Below are 21,702 nucleotides of genomic sequence, written 5' to 3' on the forward strand. Positions count from 1 at the left end.
AGTGAGGCGGTGTTTGGAAGTCACTGCTAAGCAAAATGTTGTGAACCCATGGAAAGCCAAGGCAGTGGACTGGATCAATCTCTCTGATGGCAAAAGGGGGCTGGAGGGATGAATGACCCCCATTTAGCTTCCTTGGCTGAGACCCTTCCTCTGTTGAGAACATCCCTTCTGTTTCTGCCACAGAAAGGGGTGGTGTTTGCAATGTGTATACATTTATGTGACCCATGACTAGCTCTTTATCAAATGCTCTTATTGATTCTAACATTTTTCTTCATCCCTTCCCCTTCACAATGCAGGCTGTTCCCTCTTTCCCCTTAACAGATCCCAAGGATCATCTAATACACACTCTATTTAGTGAAAATAAAAGCAAGCCATCCTTCTCTTGGCCTCTGTCTCCCCATCTGTAAAGGCAATTGTTGTTGTTTAGCAGCTAAGTCATGTTCGACTCTGTAACCTGCCAGGCTGGACTATAACCCACCAGGTTCCTCTGTCCATGGGATTCTCCAGACAAGAATATCTCTAGGAAGTCTTCCCGACCCAGGGATCGAACCTGAGTTTCCTGTGTCGCCTGCATTGGCAGGCAGGGTCTTTACCATGCACCACCTGGGAAACCCACATAAAATCAATGAGTTAAACCAAATGGTCTGTTAGGTCCTTTCTCTAGTTCCAGGATTTGGATAAAATATGTAGGTAAAGCCCTACGTATAGCCCACAAATGTGACTCAGGATCTGAGCAGGGAGGGGCAAACTGATTTCAAATTGTGTCTTAAACAGTTGTCTTTTGTTAAAGGGGGTCCAAAAGGTGGGATAAAAGAAAAAAGAAACATTTCTATCATGCCCATGATCGGGCTATCATCCTAACAACGAAGGTCACTCTCCTTTTTTCTGTCTCTTGCTTTACTTTTTCTTCTCTCTACACGTGGCCAGGGTTGCAAAGCCTGCCTAGTCAGTTGCCTCTTCCCTGCATGTCAGTTTCACATCCCAGGTGAAGGTGCAGGGAGCAGTCTGGCCCCGTAATAGCTGAGGTTACAGCCACGCAGAGCTTCAAGTTAATGCCAGTCTCACCTCCACGGAAGCACTCCACTTGATGTCAGAAAAATTGGAAGAGGTGTTAAATTTGCTTTGTGATTGCAACTCCCTTTTAGTTGGGGGAGGCTGGCTTAGGATTTGATGGTTTTATAGATTGCAGAATCAAGAAAGTAGAAAGTATCTCAGCTTTTTCATTTACATTGTCAATCACCGAGGTGGCTCCTTCCCCAAGGGGATGCTAACTAGATCTGCACTTGCTGCGGTTTTGCCAACACAGCATGGGCACCTCTCCCACCTGCTTCCTGGGGCTGGGTTCAAGATGATGAGATTGCATAAGGGAAACACTTCCAGGGCATTTAAAAAAAACAGGAAATAAAAATATTCTCATCCTTCAGATGCACTTCAGTCAAACCACCACCATTTGAATCAAGTTACAGAATCTCCTGGGTCTCAGGTTGCTCATTGTCAAGTGGGAATAATATTAATAATACCTCCGAAGGTTATTGTGGAGAGTAAAATGGGTAAAGTGCCTAAAGCAATGCCCCACCACATGCTAATGTCTCAATAACTGCAGTTATGCTGACTATTATTATTTATCTTGGCCAAACCAGTCTCTAACCAGCATTTTCTGGTCATCTCATTTCACCTGAGTGAAAGTCACTCAGTCGTGTCTGACTCTTTGCGACCCCATGGAATAGCCCATGGAATTCTCTAGGACAGAATACTGGAGTGGGTAGCTGTTCCTTTCTCCAGGGGATCTTCCCAACCCAGGGATTGAACCCAGGTCCCCCACGCTGCATGCAGATTCTTTACCAGTTGATCCACCAGGGAAGCCCTCTCATTTCACCAGAGGATCTAAAAGCACACTAGCGATGAGGTTGAGCTAAAGTGCATCTTGGAGCCATTCAGGTGGGTTGAAGCTGCCCATTTTCTAGTTTCTGCCCTGCTATTTACTCATTCAGCAAATACTGACCACCTATTACATGGCGGGCATGGTACTAGGTGATGACATACTAGTGAACAAGATAAAATCCTTGCTTCATAGTGTAAACACTCTAGAAGGGTCGGAGAGGGTACACAGTATGTAGACAAGAAATACAATGACTGAGACGGGGATGAGCTCTCATGATCCAGAGATCTAAAGTCAGTAAGGCTGGGGTCAGGGTTGGGGCATGGGAAAGGGTGGTGTGAGATGAAACTGCAGGGGAAGGCAGGGTCCAGATCATCAGAGCCTTTCAGGCCAGGTGAGGAGTTTTATCTTCATCCTAAGAACGCTGGGAAATAAATGGAAGGTTTCAAGGATCAATACACTACGTGTGGCTGAGAGGAAGAGGAACATTGTAGGTGAAAAATTATAAGACATGCTTTGGACAGTGTGCATTGACTCTGGCTGCCCAGCTAAGCAGCTGATCTATCAGTTTCTGTATCTTAAGTTCCTTCCCACTGAGGATCTCAAAGCATGAGGGGCCTTTGGAAAATTGGTAATCCCTGCTCATCTTTGGCTCAGCAGGTTTCTTTTTGTGCCTCCTTTGGCTGAAGATGAAATAATGATTTCAGTTTGTTCCTACCAGTTTTTTCAAGATTCTTCATTTACAGGCTCCTGGTACCTCTCAATTAATCTCTCTTTCTCTCACATACATGCACGTGCTCACGTGCATGCTCTCACACACAGACACACACACACACTTATCATTTCCCAATGTCCCTTTTTATCTGATCACTCTTTGTCATGACCTGAAAACCTTCCACTTTGGGGCAAACACCTTCATTCAAGGACAAGGATTCTCCATCTGCTGCCACCAAGAAATCACCCAGAGTTTCACAGCTTCACCCAAACCCTCTCCCTGTGACAGGAGAAAGGTGCTTGGAGCAGAGCCAAGTGAGAAAACGAGTTGAGCACTGAGAAATTAAAGAAAGTAATGTTGACTGGGGCAGGGGGATTAATCAGGAAATCTTAAGGTCACTGTGATCTCTTTGATTGCATTAACATCTAGTAGCAGAAGAGTACAGATTGATCAGTGTTACAGCAGCAGGGAGGGGGAATGAACCTAGAAGTCTAATGCCCCGAGTTCCAGCTTCCATAGCCTTCAAGCCAGTGGCTCAGCTGATAAAGAATCCACCTGTCAGTGCAGGAGACGCAGGAGATGCGAGTTTGATCCCTGGGTTGGGAAGATCCCCTGGAGAAGGAAATGGCAACCCATTCCAATATTCTTGCCTGGGAAACCCCATGGACAGAGGAGCCTGGCGAGCTACAGTCCATGGGGTCACAAAGCCACACATCTTCCATAGAGAGAATTAATGCCAGTAGATGAAGGCAGATCTCTTCATTCCTGAGCCAGTCACACTCCATTAGAACCCACTTCCTCCCTAGATGTGTATCAGGTCATCTATGCTCCCTGCTAAGTCATTTCAGTCATGTCCGAATCTTTGCCACCCCATGGACTCCTCTGGCTCCATGGAGATCACCAGGCTCCTCTGTCCATAGGGAAAAATGTTCTCCAGGCAAGAAGCTTGGAGTGGGTTGCCATGCCCTCCTCCAGGGGATCTTCCCAACCCAGGGATCAAACCCACATCTTTTACAAGTCCTGCACTGACAGGTGTGTTCTTTACCAGTAGGCACCAAATATCTTTCATTAAATTGCCCCCTTGCACACTGTGCCCATCCTTCACATTTGATCAGACTATCCTTTTCCTCCAAATATCCCTTTCTCCAGATGGCTTAGGGAAGACTTTTGAAGAACAAATCACTCATGGTGAGTCAAGTACTGGGTTGGCCAAAAGGTTCGTTTGTGCTTTTCCATAACATCTTGATGGATAAGTCTTCAGGGCCTGTCCTTGCTCCATCAGCTCAGACACTTACTTCCTAGAGTCCCTTGCACCTTTTTCTTAATTTGTCCATATTTCCAGAATTCCGGGGTCCAGCCCCAGTGGATCCAGGGTGATTCGAAGCGGGCACAGTGTAGGCGAGGAACAAAACTTATTTATTTATTAATATAAGATTAAATTAGGAAGAAATAGTGTAGTAGGAAAATTTAGTCGAGAAAAGATGCTGAATAACTTGGTTTGCATGGAAAGCCAATAAAGTTCCAGACAAGGAACTTGCACCATCTACGTTAGGCCACTGGCATCCTCCTGAATAGTGGGGGGTGCCCCACCTTGGGCTCCCCCTCTCGTGGATCTTAGAAGCCGGGGCAAGTAAGTAGACATGGCGAGCCTCCACGCCCCAGATGGGAATTCAGCCTGAAATCAGAGTAAAGAGGAAACACAGGGGAAACCAGTCCTTCCAATGACTGGCCCAGCCTCTATTGTCTAGAAAGGGCTTTTATACCTTTTAGATTGTACATAGAGATCAATGGGTAATACAAGATTATGCAGCGTTAGCAGCCCAGACTCATCAAAACCAGGCTTCTCTCTCTGCATACCTAGTTGTGTACACAAGTCTTAGGTGATTTACATCATCTTCCAGCCAAAAGGGCCAATTAACATTTTACAGCCTTTTTTCTGATAAGGGTTTGTCAACCAGAAGACTTATTTGTGTTGACCTTCCCAAAGTCTGATGCCACTCTCAGAAAGCACTAAGTAAAGTTACATTCTTACATGGCAAAGATAGAGCAATTTATAACAAGTAAAAGGAGTACAGTGATTTATAACAAAAGAAAAGTAATTAACTCAAAAGTCTAGTGTTGCTAACATCAAAACTATTATATATCCTTTTCCATATTCCGTTTATGTTTATTAACATTCTCCCAGGTGCCTAAAAGATAAAGAATATGGAGGCCTGGCAGCAACCATTGAGTCAACAGTGAAATCCCTCACCAATATGATTTTTAGCTCTTTAGAAAAGGCTCTGTATCTTTAAGATGCTTTAAGCTTTGTGCCTCTCCTGGTTGGGGGGCTGTAAGCAATTCACAAGCTGTAAGAGGTCTGGGGGAACCTGTTAGGCAAGTTAGAGAGCTATCAGAGGGGGTTTTAAGCCGAGACATTCTTTTGCAGGAGACTGAAGCCCTGAATTAACTTTTTCCAGAGAGTGTCAGAAGAGTGGAAAAGTACAATACAATAAGTCAGGCAGATTCTTATTTTTGGGGTACATGCTTGGGAAATACCAAGGGGAAAACCTGAGACTTGACTCGCCTTGCCCATCAGGCCTCTGCTGCATGACCTTGTCATGGGTGGGATTCTTCACACTGGCTCCCGGCACCAGAAGAGAAAAGCAGTCCGCCTTCTGCAGTGACAGGTTGTAGACCTGGCTCCCATAAGCAGAAGACACCAGGCTGGTGTACCCTTGCCTCTTTCTAGTCAGCAAACCACAGCGACCTGAACTGACCTGTATAGGCTTTTGAGGAGAAGGGTTACTTAATGAGGACAAGCACATGAAAGGAAATATCAATCAATAACAATTGTAGCTCTGGTTTCTCCAGCTCCAGCCATGTGCCAAGCACAGGGCTAAGAGCTCTAAACAGATTAACTCTCATAGGAAGGCAGGTGTGGTGCATATCACCATTTCGTAGTTGCAACAAAATGAGGCTCAGAGACATGAAGGACCTGGTTTGAGGGCCCACAGCTAGCAGTGAGCAAAGCTGGGGTTTTAAACCCATACCTGTCTGATATCAGAGCAAGTACTCATAATCAGTTGAGTGTGCCATGCTGGACATGGGAACACCCCTCTGTTTCAGCCTTTCTTCCCTTCACATGAGATGTATCCAGAATCATTGTGATGACTCCCACATCTCTGGCTCTAGCCTTGACCTATTTGGTGTCAGTCTTAATCAACTCCTTTCTACTGGATAGTTCCTTTCCACTCATGTCACCTAGTTACTCAAACTTAACATGCCAAAAGCTTATTTTTTCTTCCAACCAGCTCTGCATCTCAATTTGCCTCTTTCTGTCAGTTAATCCCCATTCCCGGGCTCCTACCTTCAGGATCCTCTCCAACTACTCTCTCTGACCTCATGTGGTCAGGCACCAAATTGTGGTGATCTCCTATCTATAATGACTCTTGAGTCTACCCCTTCTTCCATTTCAAATGCTTGTTACACACGTGTGCATGTTGAGTTACTCAGTCATGTCCAACTCTTTGCAACTCCCATGGACTGTAAGCTGCCAGGCTCCTCTGTCCATCGGATCCTCCAGCAAGAATACTGGAGCGGGTTGCCATTCCCTTCTCCAGGGGATCTTCCTGACCCAGGGATCAAACCCACATCTCCTGTGTCTCTGGCATTGGCAGATGGATTCTTTACCACTGAGCCACCTGGGAAACCTCCTGTTGGTTGAATTGAAAACACACACAGACACACAATTTATAATCTCACAGTTCCCATGCACGAGTCTGAGGTCCAGACACGGTACACCTGGATCTTCTGCTCAGGGTCGCTCTGGGCTGAAAAGGTGTCAGCAGGGTTGTAATTCTCATCTGAAGTTCTACTAATATAAAGTGTAAAAGCGCAATATAAAGAATTTTCATACACTTTTCACTCAGATTCCTCAAATGTTAACATTTTCTAACATTTGCTTCATTCTTTTCTCTTTTAATGAATATTTATACTCACATACACAATTATTTTTTTCTGAAGCATTTGAGAGTAAGTGGCAGGAATCATGTCCCTTTATCCTTAAGTAATTCAGTGTATATTTTCTAAACAATAGAAGGTTAATTCTATTATGTAGCCACAGTAAAATTATTAAAATCAGGAAATTAATATTGATATAACATTATCATCTAATCAAAAGCCTTCTTTAAAATTTCATCAATTATCCCAATAGGATCCTTTAAAAAAAAAACCCAAAATTTTTCTGCTATAGGACTCAATTTATAATATAAATTTACACAACAGATCAGTTCAGTTCAGTCTCTCAGTCGTGTCCGAGTCTTTGCGACCCCATGAACCACAGCACGCCAGGACTCCCTATTCATCACCAACTCCCGGAGTCCACCCAAAATCATGTCCATTGAGTCGGTGATGCCATCCAACCATCTTGTCCTCTGTCGTTCCCTTCTCCTCCCACTTTCAATCTTTCCCAGCATCAGGGTCTTTTCAAATGAGTCAGCTCTTCGCATCAGGTGGCCAAAGGATTGGAATTTCAGCTTTAACATCAGTCCTTCCAATGAACACCCAGGACAGAACTCCTTTAGGATGGACTGGTTGGATCACCTTGCAGTCCAAAGGACTTTCAAGAGTCTTCCCCAACACCACAGTTCAAAAGCATCAATTCTTTGGCGCTCAGCTTTCTTTATAGTCCAACTCTCACATCCATACATGACTAAGGGAAAAACTGTGGCCTTGACTAGATGGACTTTTGTTGACAAAGTAATGTCTCTGCTTTCGAATGTGCTGTCTAGGTTGGTCATAATTTTCCTTCCAAGGGGCAAGCATCATTTAATTTCATGGCTGCAATCACCATCTGCAGTGATTCTGGAACCCATAAAAATAGTCAGCCACTGTTTCCACTATTTCCCTATCTATTTGCCATGAAGTGATGGGACCAGATGCCATGATCTTTATTTTCTGAATGTTGAGCTTTAAGCCAACTTTTTCTCTCTTCCCCTTTACTTTCATCAAGAGGCTCTTTAGTTCTTCTTCACTTTCTGCCATAAGGGTGGTGTCATCTGCATATCTGAGGTTATTGATATTTCTCCTGGCAATCTTGATTCCAGCTTGTGCTTCATCCAGCCCAGCCTTTCTTATGATGTACTCTGCATATAAGTTAAATAACCAGGATGACAATATACAGCCTTGATGTACTCCTGTTCCTATTTGGAACCAGTCTGTTCTTCCATGTCCAGTTCTGACTGTTGGTTCCTGACCTGCATACAGATTTCTCAAGAGGCAGGTCAGGTAGTCTGGTATTCCCATCTCTTTCAGATTTTTCCACTGTTGATTGTGATCCACACAGTCAAAGGCTTTGGCATAGTCAATAAAGCAGAAATAGATGTTTTTCTGGAACTCTCTTGCTTTTTTGATGATCCAGCTGATGTTGACAATTTGATCTCTGGTTCCGCTGCCTTTTCTAAAACCAGCTCGAACATCAGGAAGTTCACAGTTCACTTATTACTGAAGCCTGGCTTGGAGAATTTTGAGCATTACTTTACTAGCCTGTGAGATGAGTGCAAATGTGAGCTAGTTTCAGCATTCTTTGGCATTGCCTTTCTTTGGGATTGGCATGAAGACTGAGCTTTTCCAGTCCTGTGGCCACTGCTGAGTTTTCCAAATTTGCTGGCATATTGAGTGCAACACTTTCACAGCATCATCTTTCAGGATTTGAAATAGCTCAACTGGAATTCCGTCACCTCCACTAGCTTTGTTCGTAGTGATGCTTCCTAAGGTCCACTTGGCTTCACATTCCAGGATGTCTGGCTTTAAGTGAGTCATCACACCATCGTGATCATCTGGGTCATGAAGGTCTTTTTTATACAGTTCTTCAGTGTATTCTTGCCACCTCTTCTTAATATCTTCTGCTTCTGTTAGGTCCCTACCATTTCTGTCCTTTATCGAGCCCATGTTTGCATGAAATGTTCCCTTGGTATCTCTAATTTTCTTGAAGAGATCTCTAGTCTTTCCCATTCTATTGTTTTCCTCTATTTCTTTGCATTCATCACTGAGGAATGCTTTCTTATCTCTCCTTGATATTCTTTGGAACTCTGCATTCAGATGCTTATCTCTTTCCTTTTCTCCTTTGCTTTTCACTTCTCTTCTTTTCACAGCTATTTGTAAGGCCTCCCCGGACAGCCATTTTGTTTTTTGCATTACTTTTCCATGGGGATGGTCTTGATCCCTGTCTCCTGTACAATGTCAGGAACCTATAGTTCCATCCATAGTTCTTCAGGCACTCTGTCTATCAGATCTAGTTCCTTAAATCTATTTCTCACTTCCATTGTATAGTCATAAGGGGTTTGATTTAGGTCATACCTGAATGGTCTAGTGGTTTTCTCCACTTTCTTCAATTTCAGTCTGAACTTGGCAATAAGGAGTTCATGATCTGAGCCACAGTTAGTTCCTGGTCTGACTGTATAAATCAAATCACATTTATTCAAATCAGATTGATTATATTCTTTGTAGCCAAAGATGGAGAAGCTCTATACAGTCAGCAAAAATAAGACTGGTAGCTGACTATGGCTCAGATCATGAATTCCTTATTGCCAAATTCAGACTTAAATTGAAGACAGTGGGGAAAACCACTATACCATTCAGGTATGACCTAAATCAAATCCTTTACGATTATACAGTGGAAGTGACAAATAGATTCAAGGGATTAGATCTGATACACAGAGTGCCTGAAGAACTATGAATGGAGGTTCATGACATTGTACAGGAGGCCATGAACAAGATCATCCCCAAGAAAAAGAAATGCAAAAAGGCAAAATGGTTGTCTGATGAGGCATTACAAATAGCTAAGAAAAGAAGAGAAGCAAAAGGCAAAGGAGAAAGGGAAAGATATACCCATTTAAATGCAGAGTTCCAAAGAATAGCAAGGAAAGATAAGAAAGACTTCCTCAGTGATCAATGCAAAGAAATGGAGGAAAACAATAGAATGGGAAAGACTAGAGATCTCTTCAAGAAAATTAGAGATACCAAGGGAACATTTCATGCAAACATGGGCTCAATAAAGGACAGAAATGGTAGGAACCTAACAGAAGCAGAAGATATTAAGAAGTTGCAACAATACACAGAAGAAACATACAAAAAAGACCTTCATGACCCAGATAACCACGATGGTGTAATCACTCACCTAGAGCCTGACTTCATGGAATGTGAAGTCAAATGGGCCTTTGAAGGCATCACTATGAAAAAAGCTAGTGGAGGTGGTGGAACTCCAGTTGAGCTATTTCAAATCCTGAAAGATGATGCTTTGAAAGTGCTGCACTCAATGTACCAGCAAATTTGGATGTGACAGTTGGACTATAAAGAAAGCTAAATGCTGAAGTATTGATGCTTTGAACTGTGGTGTTGAGAAGACTCTTGAGAGTCCCTTGGACTGCAAGGAGATCCAATCAGTCAATCCTAAAGGAAATCAGTCCTGAATATTCATTGGAAGGACTGATGCTGAAGCTCAAGTTCCAATCTTTTGGCCACCTGATGCAAAGAACTGACTTATTAGAAAAGACCCTGATGCTGGGAAAGATTGAAGGCGAGAGGAGAAGGGGACAACAGAGGGTGAGATGGTTGGATGGCATCACCAATTCAATGGTGAACTTGGGCAAACTCTGGGAGTTGGTGATGGACAGGGAAGCCTGGTGTGCTGCAGTCCATGGTATCGCAAAGAGTCGGACATAACTGAGTGACTGAACTGATCTGATAGGACTCAAATAGGGAAGAATACTTCAATTTAGGTATCATATCTCTTTAGTATCCTTTAACTGGAAATAGTTCCTCAGTCTTTCTTGTCATTCATGACCATGACATATATGAAGAACACACTGGACTCTGATATTCATACATTTTACCTCACAGTGGACAGAAGATTAGAATATTCTAAAACTTCCTAACTAAAGAATCATAGAATATAGAAGAAATCTGAAAATGAACTACTTGTTTATCTAGGTCCCAAGCTGCTTTCATACACACCTGACAATTGTGGCCATATCATTTACCCAACATTTTTCTTTAAATTAATTCACTTTTAAACTGTATTTCTGTGGAAGACAAAATTCTAAATATGATCCCTAATGATCCTTGCTCTTATATAATCCCCTATCCTGAGTGTGGGTGGAGCTATCAATTTGATGAGAAATACTCCAGTGATTATACTACATTATATGGGCTTCCCTGGTGACTCAGATTGTAAAGAATCTGCCTGCAGTGCGGGAGACCTGGGTTCAGTTCCTGGGTTGGGATGATCACCTGGAGGAGGGCATGGCAACCCACTCCAGTATTCTTGCCTGGACAGAGGAGCCTAGTGGCTACAGTCCATGGGGTCACAAAGAGTCAGACAAGGCTGAGCAACTAAGCATACATATGGCAAAATGGAGATTATCTGGATGGGCCTAATCAAACCACATGAAGCTTTGAATAGCAGGAAGTTCTCTCTGGCAAGTAGGCAGAAGAGGAAGTCAGAGATATTTGAAGTATGAGAAAGATTTGACAGACCAAGGTGCCAGGTCACTGGCTTTGAAGATGGAGGGGGCCATGTTAGAAGGAACTGCTGGTGGCATCTAGGAGCACAGGGTGACACCTGGCTGACAACCTGCCAAGAAATGGGGACTTCACACATATACCCCCAAGGAACTGAATTCTGAAAAATATCTGAATGAACTTGGAAGCAGATTAATCCACAGGACTTCTAGGTAACAGCCTAGCCCACTTTACATCTTGAACAGAAAACCCTGTCAAGTCTACCAGAACTTCTGACCTACAGAATGGAATGAAGATGAAAATACAAGCTACACTGAAAATCCAAACTATCAACAGGCTATGCAAGAAAAATGGTATGACCATGAAAATTGATGCAAGAAAATATTTGACAAAATCCAACACCCATCCATGATTTTAAAAAAAAGAAACTCTCAGAAAGCCAAGAATAGAGGGGAACTTCTTAACATGATAAAGAACATCTGCAAAAAAAGTAAAAAATACAAATACAAACAGGTAAGACTGCCACAACTAGCAAACTGAATCAAGAAATAGCTAAAAAGGATTATATACCATGACCAATTGATATTTATTCCAGGAGTGCAGAGTTGGCTTAACATCCAAAAACCAATTAATGTAATTTAATAGAATTATACTTCAATAAAGGACAAAAAAAAAAACATGTTTATCTCAATAGATACAGAAAATGCACTTGGCACAATTCAGCACCTCTTCATCATAAAACACTCAACAAACTACAAATAGAAAGGAATGTCCTCAATCTGGTAAGCAGCATCTATGAAAAACCCACAGCTAATACTATATTTAATGGTGAAAGAATAAAAGCTTTCCCCCTGAAATTAGGAAGAATTCAAGGATGTCAACCGTTGCCATCTCCATTCAACATTTTACTGGAGGTTCTAGGTGAAACAATTAGGCAAGAAAATAAAAGACCTCCTGAATGGAAAGGAAATAATCACAGATGACATGATCTATATCGAGAAAATTCTAAGGAATCCACTGAAACCAAATTAAAACTAGTAAGTTTATTTGTTCAATATTATGTAGCAATCTAAATGGGAAAAGAATTTGAAAAAAATAGGTACATGTATATGTATAACTGAATCACTTTGCTGTACACCTGAAGCTATCACAACATTGTTAATCAACTGTATTCCAATATGAAATAAAACGTTAAAGAAAGCAAGATTGCAAGATACAAAATATAAAAAAATTTCATTTCCACATAGGAGCAATAGGCAAGCTAAAATTATAATTAATAATTTACCTTCATTTACAATAGCATCAAAGATAATAAAATACCTAGAAATGAATTTAGCAAAATAAATATAAAACTTATCATCTCTACCATACAAAACATGGTTGAAGGAAATCAAAGACCTAAAAGATTGGGACCTAACCCTACATTTATAGAAACACATCCCATGTTCATGGATTGGAAGATACACACACACACACATATGTACATATATACTTATAGAAGAATGGAATAGAGTTTAGAGTCCAAAAATAAATCCTCACATTTATAAATAATTGATTTTTGACATGCATACCATGAAATTTCAATGGGGAAAAAAATTTTCCTCAATAAATGGTGCTGGGACAACTGTATATCCATGTGCAAAAGAATGAAGTTGGACTCTTCATTTCATATGAAAAAATTAACTCAAATGGATCAAAGATGACCCAGGGAATGAACTTAGGTCTCCCGCATTGCAGGCAGACTCTTTACTGACTGAGCCACCAGGGAAGGCCTAATGTAAGAGCTAAAACTATAAAACTCTAGTCTTGAATCAGGTAATGGTTTCTTAGATATAACACTAAAAGCACAAGCAACTGGACATCATTGAAATTAAAAGAATACAATACAGATAGTGAAAAGGCAATTCACAGAATGGGAGAAAATATTTGCAAATCATATATATCATAAGAGACTTCTCTAAAATATTTAAAGAACTGTTACACCATAATAAAAAACAACCATGACAGTCAAGAAGTTGAAACAGCACAAATGTCCATCAACTAATGAATGAATAAACAAAACGTGATATGTGTAAACAGCAACATACTATTCAGCAATACTGGAGAGGGAAATGACAGCCCACTTCAGTATCCTTGCCTGGAGAATCCCATGGATAGAGGAGCCTGGTGGGCTATAGTCCATAGGGTAGCAAAGAGTCAGATGACTGAAGTGACTTAGCACTCACACACACCACATTCATAGTTTTGGAAACTCCATATAGTGACAGTGTCAATTCTCTCAAAATTGATGCACACATTTAATGTAATTCTTATCAAAATCCCATCAAGATTTTAGTGGATTTAGGCAATATTATTCAATGATACATTTGGAAATACAAAAAACAAAATAGGTAAATAATTTTGAAAAAGAATAATAAAGCAAGGGTAGTTGCTTCACCCAATATTAAGGCTTACGATATCATTTCAGTAATCAAGAGAGCATCGTTATTGGCAGAGGATAGACACAGATATCAATGGAACAGAATAGAAAACCCAGAAATAGACCCACACCAATATGCCCAACTGATTTTTGACAAAGATGCAAAAACAATTCAATGGAAGAAAAATAGCCTTGTCAACAAATGATAATGGAGTAATTTGACATCCATTAGGCAAAAAAAAAAAAAAAAAAGACTTGACTTAAACTTCACATCTTATATAAAAATTGACTCAAAGTAGATCAGATTCTGTACAGTTTTTACAAACTGTGTTCAGTTTACAGAAGACTTTTTTTCATCTCTGTGAAAAAGTTTATGTTTTAATGCAGAATATTTTTTATAGAAGACTTCTGATAGAAAAATAGAAAAAAATCTCAGGGACCCAAGGCCTGGTGAGGAGTTCTTAGACATGACACCAGAAGCATAACCTATAAAAGAAAATCAATAAATTGGACCCCATAAAAATTAAAACTTTGCTCTGTGAAAGACTTAGTTAAAAGAGTGAAAAGATAAATCAAATACTGAGAGAAAATATTGTCAAACCATGTATCTGGCAAAAGACCAGTATCTAGAATATATAAAGAATTCTCAATACTTCAACAGCAAAAAACACAGAACTATATTCGAAAGTGGGCACAAGACAGTAAAAGGCATTTCACTGAGGAGGATGTTTAGATAGCAAATAAGCACATTAAAAAGTTGTTCAACATTTTTAGCCACTATGAAAAATGCAAATTTAAAAGATACCACTACACACCTGAGACTGGTGGGCTAAAAATTAGTGGAAACATCAAATGTCGGCAAGGATGCAGAGAAACTGGATTACTCACGTATTACTCATGAGAATGTAAAATGGTACAGCCCCTCTGGAAAACAGTTTGGCAGATTCTTATATTGTAAAACTAAACATGCATTTACCTCTGTTGTTTGATCACTAAGTCGCATCTGACTTTTTGTGACTCCATGGACTGTAGACCACCAGGCAGGCTCCTCTGTCCATGGGATTTCACAGGTATGAATATTGGAGTGGATTGCCATTCCCTTCTCCAGGGGATCTTCCAGACTCAGGGATCAAACCCACATCTCTTGCGTCTACTGCATTGGCAGGTAGATTCTTTACCACTAGCACCACCTGACCCAGTAATTACCCTCCTGGACCTTAATCCAAGAGATGAAAACTTCTGTCTACATAAAAACCTGTACACAATTGTTCATAGCAGTTTTATTTATGATAGCCAGAAACTGAAAACAGCAAAAATGTCCTTCAACAGAATAATTAAACAAACCCTGATCTGTCCATATCATGAAATACTAGTCTGCATTAAAAAGGAATGAATTATTAATATGTGCAACAACTTGGATGGGTCTCTGGGGCATCAAGCCAAGTAAAAAAGTCAATCTCAAAAGGCTGCATATTATTCCAATTATATAACATATTTGAAATGACAAAACTACAGAGATAGAGAATAGATTAGTAGTTGCCAAGGGTTAGCGATGGTGGGAAGAAAAAAGTGGGTATAACTAATTAGAGGTAGCAGGAGGGAGATCTTTGCTGTAATGGACTAATTTTGTACCTTAACTGTGGTGTTGGATACATAAAACCATACAGGAGATAAACTGACCTAGAACTATATATACACACACATTGTATCAAAGTTCATTTCCTGGCTTAATACTGTACAATGGTTATGTAAGATATAACCCTGAGGCCACAAGGAAACTAAGTGGAGGGCACACAGGACCCCTCTGTAACATCTTTACAACTTCCTGTAAATCTATAATTATTTAAAAAGTAAAAGTCTAGGGACTTCCTTGGTGGTCCAGTGTTTGAGACTTTTGAGACGCTGCACTTCAACTGCAAGGGGCATGGGTTTGATCCCTGGCTGGGGAACGAGGATCCAGCATGCTTTGCAGTGCGGCCAAAAAGTAATAAAAATAATTTTTTTTCAAAAAAGTCTAAAAAACTGTGGACTGTATATGCATTTTGTTTCAACTTTTAAAAAAAAGGCTGAGAGATTTTGTATAAACTTCTGTATTTCTATTTTCTCTTGAAAAGTCCTAAGACATGGAAACCCTGGCCCACATTGCCAGGCTTTTTTTATGTGGGAATTGCTCTCTCTAGCCATCAGAGTCCTCACCGAGGTCCTGGTAGTTGTTTATGCTATGGCCTGCCCCTCCCAAAGGCATTTGAGCTTGTGGCCTCTGGTCATGCCTTTGTCCCCAACCCTCTGCCTGCCTGAACTTTCACCCATTTCTAACAAGGCCATGCCCCAAATAGGAACTCTGCATGAGAAGCCTCCAGTTCAGGAAAGATACCTCTAGTCCTTACCTTTCTGTTATCAGTTCTGAGCCCTCTCACTCACTAATTCCTAATTTATTTGCTTTGGCCCCACTCCCTCAGCCCTGTTCAGGTTCTTGCCGAATACGGCAAAGCTTTAGGATGTTAACTGTACTGCTGGTTTCCTGAACCACAGTCAGGGACACAGGGTGTTTTAAGGTCAGGGCTCTCCTTCCCTACCTGCCTGACTGGGAAGGAAGACTATATACTCTTGAAGTGAGAGTTGAGCATATGTCTGAAAGCTCTCTGAGGCTCTGTTGAGTGGTTTAGCGTTCCCTTGCACACAAGGAATGCTCTTTGGCAGGACATAAAGGGCTTCCCCAGTGGCTTCATGAAAAAGAACCCACGTGCAATGCAGGAGACGTGGGAAACATGGGTTCAATTGCTGGGCCGGGAAGATCCCCTGAAGTAGGAAAAGGCAACCCACTCCAGTATTCTTGCCTGGAGAATCCCATGGACAGAGGGGTCTGATGGGCTACAGTTCATAGGTTCACAAATAATCGGATATGATTGAGTGACTGAGCATGCATGCAAAGGACATTTGAAAGCCTTCCTCTCAAAGACGGGGGGCGGAATCCATGCCTGACACAGACTATAAGACATATCTTGCCCCTAGTTTTTTCTCTTCCTTAAAATTTGTTTAAATTAAAAAATCACACATACTCATATGGAATTCTGGTGACATTATAGAGAAAAATTAAAGGAGCAAAATAATCTGCAACCTCACTACCTCCAGATAATTACTATTAACATATTGATGAATCTCCTTCCAGTCTTTTTTCTGTGTTTACTGAGACACTCCAAAAGAGCGTCACACTCAATATATTTTGTAGCCTGCCTTTCTCAATCAGATACTGTGAGCGTATTTCTTTGTCAATAAAAATTCTTACAAAACATTTACATTTGAATGGGACTGTTGGTACTATCTTCCCTTCTCATTTTTCTAAGAGGGGGTCTCACTCCCTCTCTCTCCCCCACTCCTTCTCTATCTCCTTTTTTCCTTCCCTCTCTCTTTCCTACTCTCACTTTCTTTGACATACTAAGTGAATCATATTTACAGGGATAAAGGTTTGGGTGGGGGAGCAGCGGGCCTATGGAAGGTGTAGATTGAAGAGGAGACAGTTTGGTGAGTAGAGGTGAAAAGCTGCTCTGGACATCAAAACTGGTCTGCTAAGCCAAGCAGAAAGATGAATTGATCCCCCCCCCCCTCCACCCGCTTTGTGTGTGAGTGAATGGAGCTGGAGCACTGGGGCCAACAAAGACCACCGTTCTTTCCATTATGGAGACTCCAGTTGTGGAAACCCATTTTTCATATAAGAAAAATATATTCCTTTTCTAGGTGACACATATTTAGTCGTTCATTGGCTACATCACCTGAATGAATTATAACCACCCCATCTACCAGATATTTACATGTGCTGGGCACTGTGCTCATCACTCTACATGAGTATGTGTAGCAGAGGAAAGCATAGTGCTTAAGAGGTGGCCTCTGGAACAGGCTGCCCAAGTTTGATTCTCAGCTCTTTTTTTAAAATTTATTTATTATTTACTTTCCAATATTGTATTGGTTTTGCCACACATCAACATGAATCTGCCATGGGTGTACACGTGTTCCCAATCCCGAGCCCCCCCCCACCTCCCCCCCACGCACCATCCCTCCGGGTCATCCTAGTATACCAGTCCCAAGCATCCTGCAACGTGCATTGAACCTAGACTAGCGAATCGTTTCTTATATGATATTATACATGTTTCAATGCCATTCTCCCAATCAACCCACACTCGCCCTCTCACACAGAGTCCAAAATACTTTTCTATACATCTGTGTCTCTTTTGCTGTCTTGCATACAGGGTTATTGTTACCATCTTTCTAAATTCCATATGTATGCATTAGTATACTGTAATGGTGTTTTTCTTTCTGGCTTCCTTCATTCTGTATAATCGGCTCCAGTTTCATCCACCTCATTAGAACTGATTCAAATGTATTCTTTTTGATGGCTGAGTAATACTCCATTGTGTATATGTACCACTGCTTTCTTAACCATTCATCTGCTGATGGACATCTAGGTTGCTTCCATGTCCTGGCTATTATAAACAGTGCTGTAATGAACATTGGGGTACACGTTTCGCTTTGAATTCTGGTTTCCTTGGTGTGTCTGCCCAGCAGTGGGATTGCTGGGTCATAAGGCAGTTCTATTTCCAGGTTTTTAAGGATTCTCCACACTTCTCCATATTGGCTGTACTAGTTTGTATTCCCACCAACAGTGTAAGAGGGTTCCCTTTTCTCCACACGTTCTCCAGAATTTATTGCTTGTAGACTTTTGGATAGCAGCCATACGGACTGGCATGAAATGGTACCTCATTGTGGTTTTGATTTGCATTTCTCTGATAATGAGTGATGTTGAGCATCTTTTCATGTGTTTGTTAGCCATCTGTATGTCTTCTTTGGAGAAATGTCTATTTAGTTCTTTGGCCCATTTTTGGATTGGGTCGTTTATTTTTCTGGAATTGAGCTGCATAAGTTGCTTGTATATTTTTGAGATTAGGTCCTTGTCAGTTGCTTCATTTGCTATTATTTTCTCCCATTCCAAAGGCTATCTTTTCACCTTGCTTATAGTTTCCTTTATTGTGCAGAAGGTTTTAATTTTAATTAGGTCACATTTGTATATTTTTGCTTTTATTTCCAGTATTCTGGGAGGTGGGTCATAAAGGATCCTGCTGTGATTTCCGTCGGAGTGTGTTTTGCCTATATTCTCCTCTAGGAGTTTTATAGTTTCTGGTCTTACATTTAGATCTTTAATCCATTTTGAGTTTACTTTTGTGTATGGTGTTAGAAAGTGATCTAGTTCCATTCTTGTACAAGTGGTTGACCAGTTTTCCCAGCACCACTTGTTAAAGAGATTGTCTTTAATCCATTGTATATTCTCGCCTCCTTTTTCGAAAATAAGGTGTCCATACGTGTGTGGATTTATCTCTGGGCTTTCTATTTTGTTCCATTGATCTATATTTCTGTCTTTGTGCCAGTCCCATACTGTCTTGATGACTATGGCTTTGTAGTAGAGCCTGAAGTCAGGCAGGTTGATTCCTCCAGTTCCATTCTTCTTTCTCAAGATTGCTTTGGCTATTTGAGGGTTTTTGTATTTCCATACAAATTGTGAAATTATTTGTTCTAGCTCTGTGAAAAATACCGCTGGTAGCTTGATAGGGATTGCATTGAATCTATAGATTGCTTTGGGTAGTGTACTCATTTTCACTATATTGATTGTTCTGATCCATGAACATGGTATATTTCTCCATCTGTTAGTGTCCTCTTTGATTTCTTTCACCAGTGTTTTATAGTTTTCTAAATATAGGTCTTTAGTTTCTTTAGGTAGATATATTCCTAAGTATTTTATTCTTTTTGTTGCAATGGTGAATGGAATTGTTTCCTTAATTTCTTTTTCTATTTTCTCATTATTAGTGTATAGGGATGCAAGGGATATCTGTGTGTTGATTTTATATCCTGCCACTTTACTATATTCATTGATTAGCTCTAGTAATTTTCTGGTGGAGACTTTAGGGTTTTCTATGTAGAGGATCATGTCATCTGCAAACAGTGAGAGCTGCCACTTACTACCTGTGTGACCTTGGGCAAGTTAACACTTTTTTTATCCTTGGGTTTTGCATCTATAAAACAGCAATAATCAGATTACCTATTTCACAGGGTTATGGCGAACATGTGAAGTGCTTAGAAGAGGCCCTGGTCCATACCAGGTGCTTCCCAGTGTTAGCTGTCATTGTTAGTGGTAATAAATCTTCACAGTAGCTCCATGATAGAGGTACTGTTGTTATCTTTCTAGGAGAAACTTGGGTTTGGAGAAATCAAACGATGGCCTAAGCTCATGAGGCTGCTAAGGAGTCAAGATCCGGCTCCAAGCTGCCTTGCTTTAGAACTGGGCTTGTAAACCGCAGGGCTAATAGGTCTCTCCTCTTTCTCTGAATGGCAGCTGACTGTCTTGTTCTCAAAGCCTGGCGCTGAGGGTGAGGCAGAGGAAGGGGACAGTGAGACAATGAGGGCCTTCCCACAACCTTGGCCACTTCAGCAGAGCTCAGGCCATGGGGCTCAAAGCAGCAACCCCCAGTCAGAGAAGGGGTTCTTGGGCCTAGATCCCTAGGTTTAGATCTCCTGCTGGGAGACTGTGGGCTTAAGCTCCCAACCCTCTGACTCTCCGACATTTTGACCTGTCCCAGAAAAAATGCTACCTGGATTTTTTATTTTCCTCTGTCCCGTTTCCACTTCAATCTCACCTCCTCGTGGCCCACATGGCTTTTGGGGCAGTTAGCCTCATGCTGGCTAGAAGAGACAGCTGTCTGGAGGCCGGCCCCTTTGTTCGACAGAAGCTGGTAAATCAGCAGTAATCCCCGATTCACAGTGATAATCAGCTCCCTGTCTGGACAGTCAGGGCTGCACAAAATAACAAGTGGGGCCGCACCTGTTCTGGGGGTCTGGCACTCAGAAAGAAAGCTGCTATGAATTGCCCAAGCCCCCTCTGAGCAGCAGCTGCAGCCTGGAATCACAGCTTTGTTAGCATAAGAATGGAGCCAGCCACATCAGCCAGCCTGCTAACCAGCCAGCCTTCCAGCTTCCTTTTTTCCCTCCTTCCCAACTCATCCTTGGACACCAAATGGGCCACCCTCATTGTGAGCAGACCCGCTTCGCCTTTCTTTTCTCAACTGGGATGATCAATTTTTCATTTGTGGGGAAAAGGAAAGCACTTTCCTTTCTTCAGACTGGATCCCAGGGGCTGAAGAGTCTGTTGATCTGCTCACTGTTCCTTGGGGTCTCACTCCAGACTGGAGGTTACCCCAGCATGGGACTCCAGGAGGCACACTGCACAGAGTAGAATGCAAATGGTGCCCCCTGGAGTTTTGCAGGGCACAGCCTTTGTGGCCCGGCCCTGGGAGCACATGGAGCCCAGGGCTTCCTCTAGAAAGGCCTCTAGCCTCTTGCTACTCAATGGGGTTCATGGATCCGCTCTATCAATAGTATCTGGGATCCTGTCAGAAATGTGGAAGCTCAGACCCTAACCTGAATCAGCAATCTGGTTTTAGCAAGATGTGGTGATTCAGCTGCTCATCAACATTTGAGAAGCACTAGGGTAGAAAATAAGTTTCCACTTTTCACATATTTGAAAGTGGTTGAGCTTTTCAAATGAGAAAAATCATGGTTCCAATCTTAGCTCCATCACTTACTAGGTGTGTGACCTCAGCTGAGTCACTTAACTTCCCAGAGCCTCAGTTTCCTCATCTGTAAAAGGGCAACAATGATAATAATGACAGGGTTATTGTGAGAATAAATAACAAAAATGTTTATGAAGGTCACTAGCATACTGCTGGCATATGATCCTGTCTCAATAAATAATAGCTGTTCTTCTTATTTTGCTCCCTGATAAACAACACTATTCTGCCAACTGCAGATGAGTCAGATGCTGACCTGCCCAGTTGTCTATTCATCAGGAAGGGCCCTTTATTTCTTCTGCTGCTGTTATGGGAACTTAAAGCAGTAAGTTTAATTAAGAACACCCCACCACTATATAGCATTTTGAACTTTTCAAAGCATCTTTCACACTCATTGCCTCCTAGCATTGAAGACTCGGGGTATTGGAACTGAAGGGGTGCCTAGAGATGACCTCACCCAACATCCTCCTTGTTCAAGGAATGATTGATTGTCCAGTGAGTAGCATTAGAATCTGGTTGCTGCTTTTGTGCTTATACTATCAAGCAGTTTTAACTTGGCTTAGGGAGAAATGACACT

At 41.6% G+C, this 21,702-nt stretch overlaps 1 long non-coding RNA gene across 2 annotated transcripts in view; it reads left to right on the forward strand.

The window, feature by feature from the left end:
* LOC138930542 (uncharacterized) overlaps nucleotides 1-21,702 on the forward strand; it is a 154,567-nt gene that overhangs the window by 75,034 nt on the left and 57,831 nt on the right. The gene's annotated exons all lie outside the window — the stretch shown is intronic.

This window comes from Ovis canadensis, chromosome X (assembly GCF_042477335.2).
Source record: "Ovis canadensis isolate MfBH-ARS-UI-01 breed Bighorn chromosome X, ARS-UI_OviCan_v2, whole genome shotgun sequence".
Classification (NCBI taxonomy): Eukaryota; Metazoa; Chordata; class Mammalia; order Artiodactyla; family Bovidae; genus Ovis; species Ovis canadensis.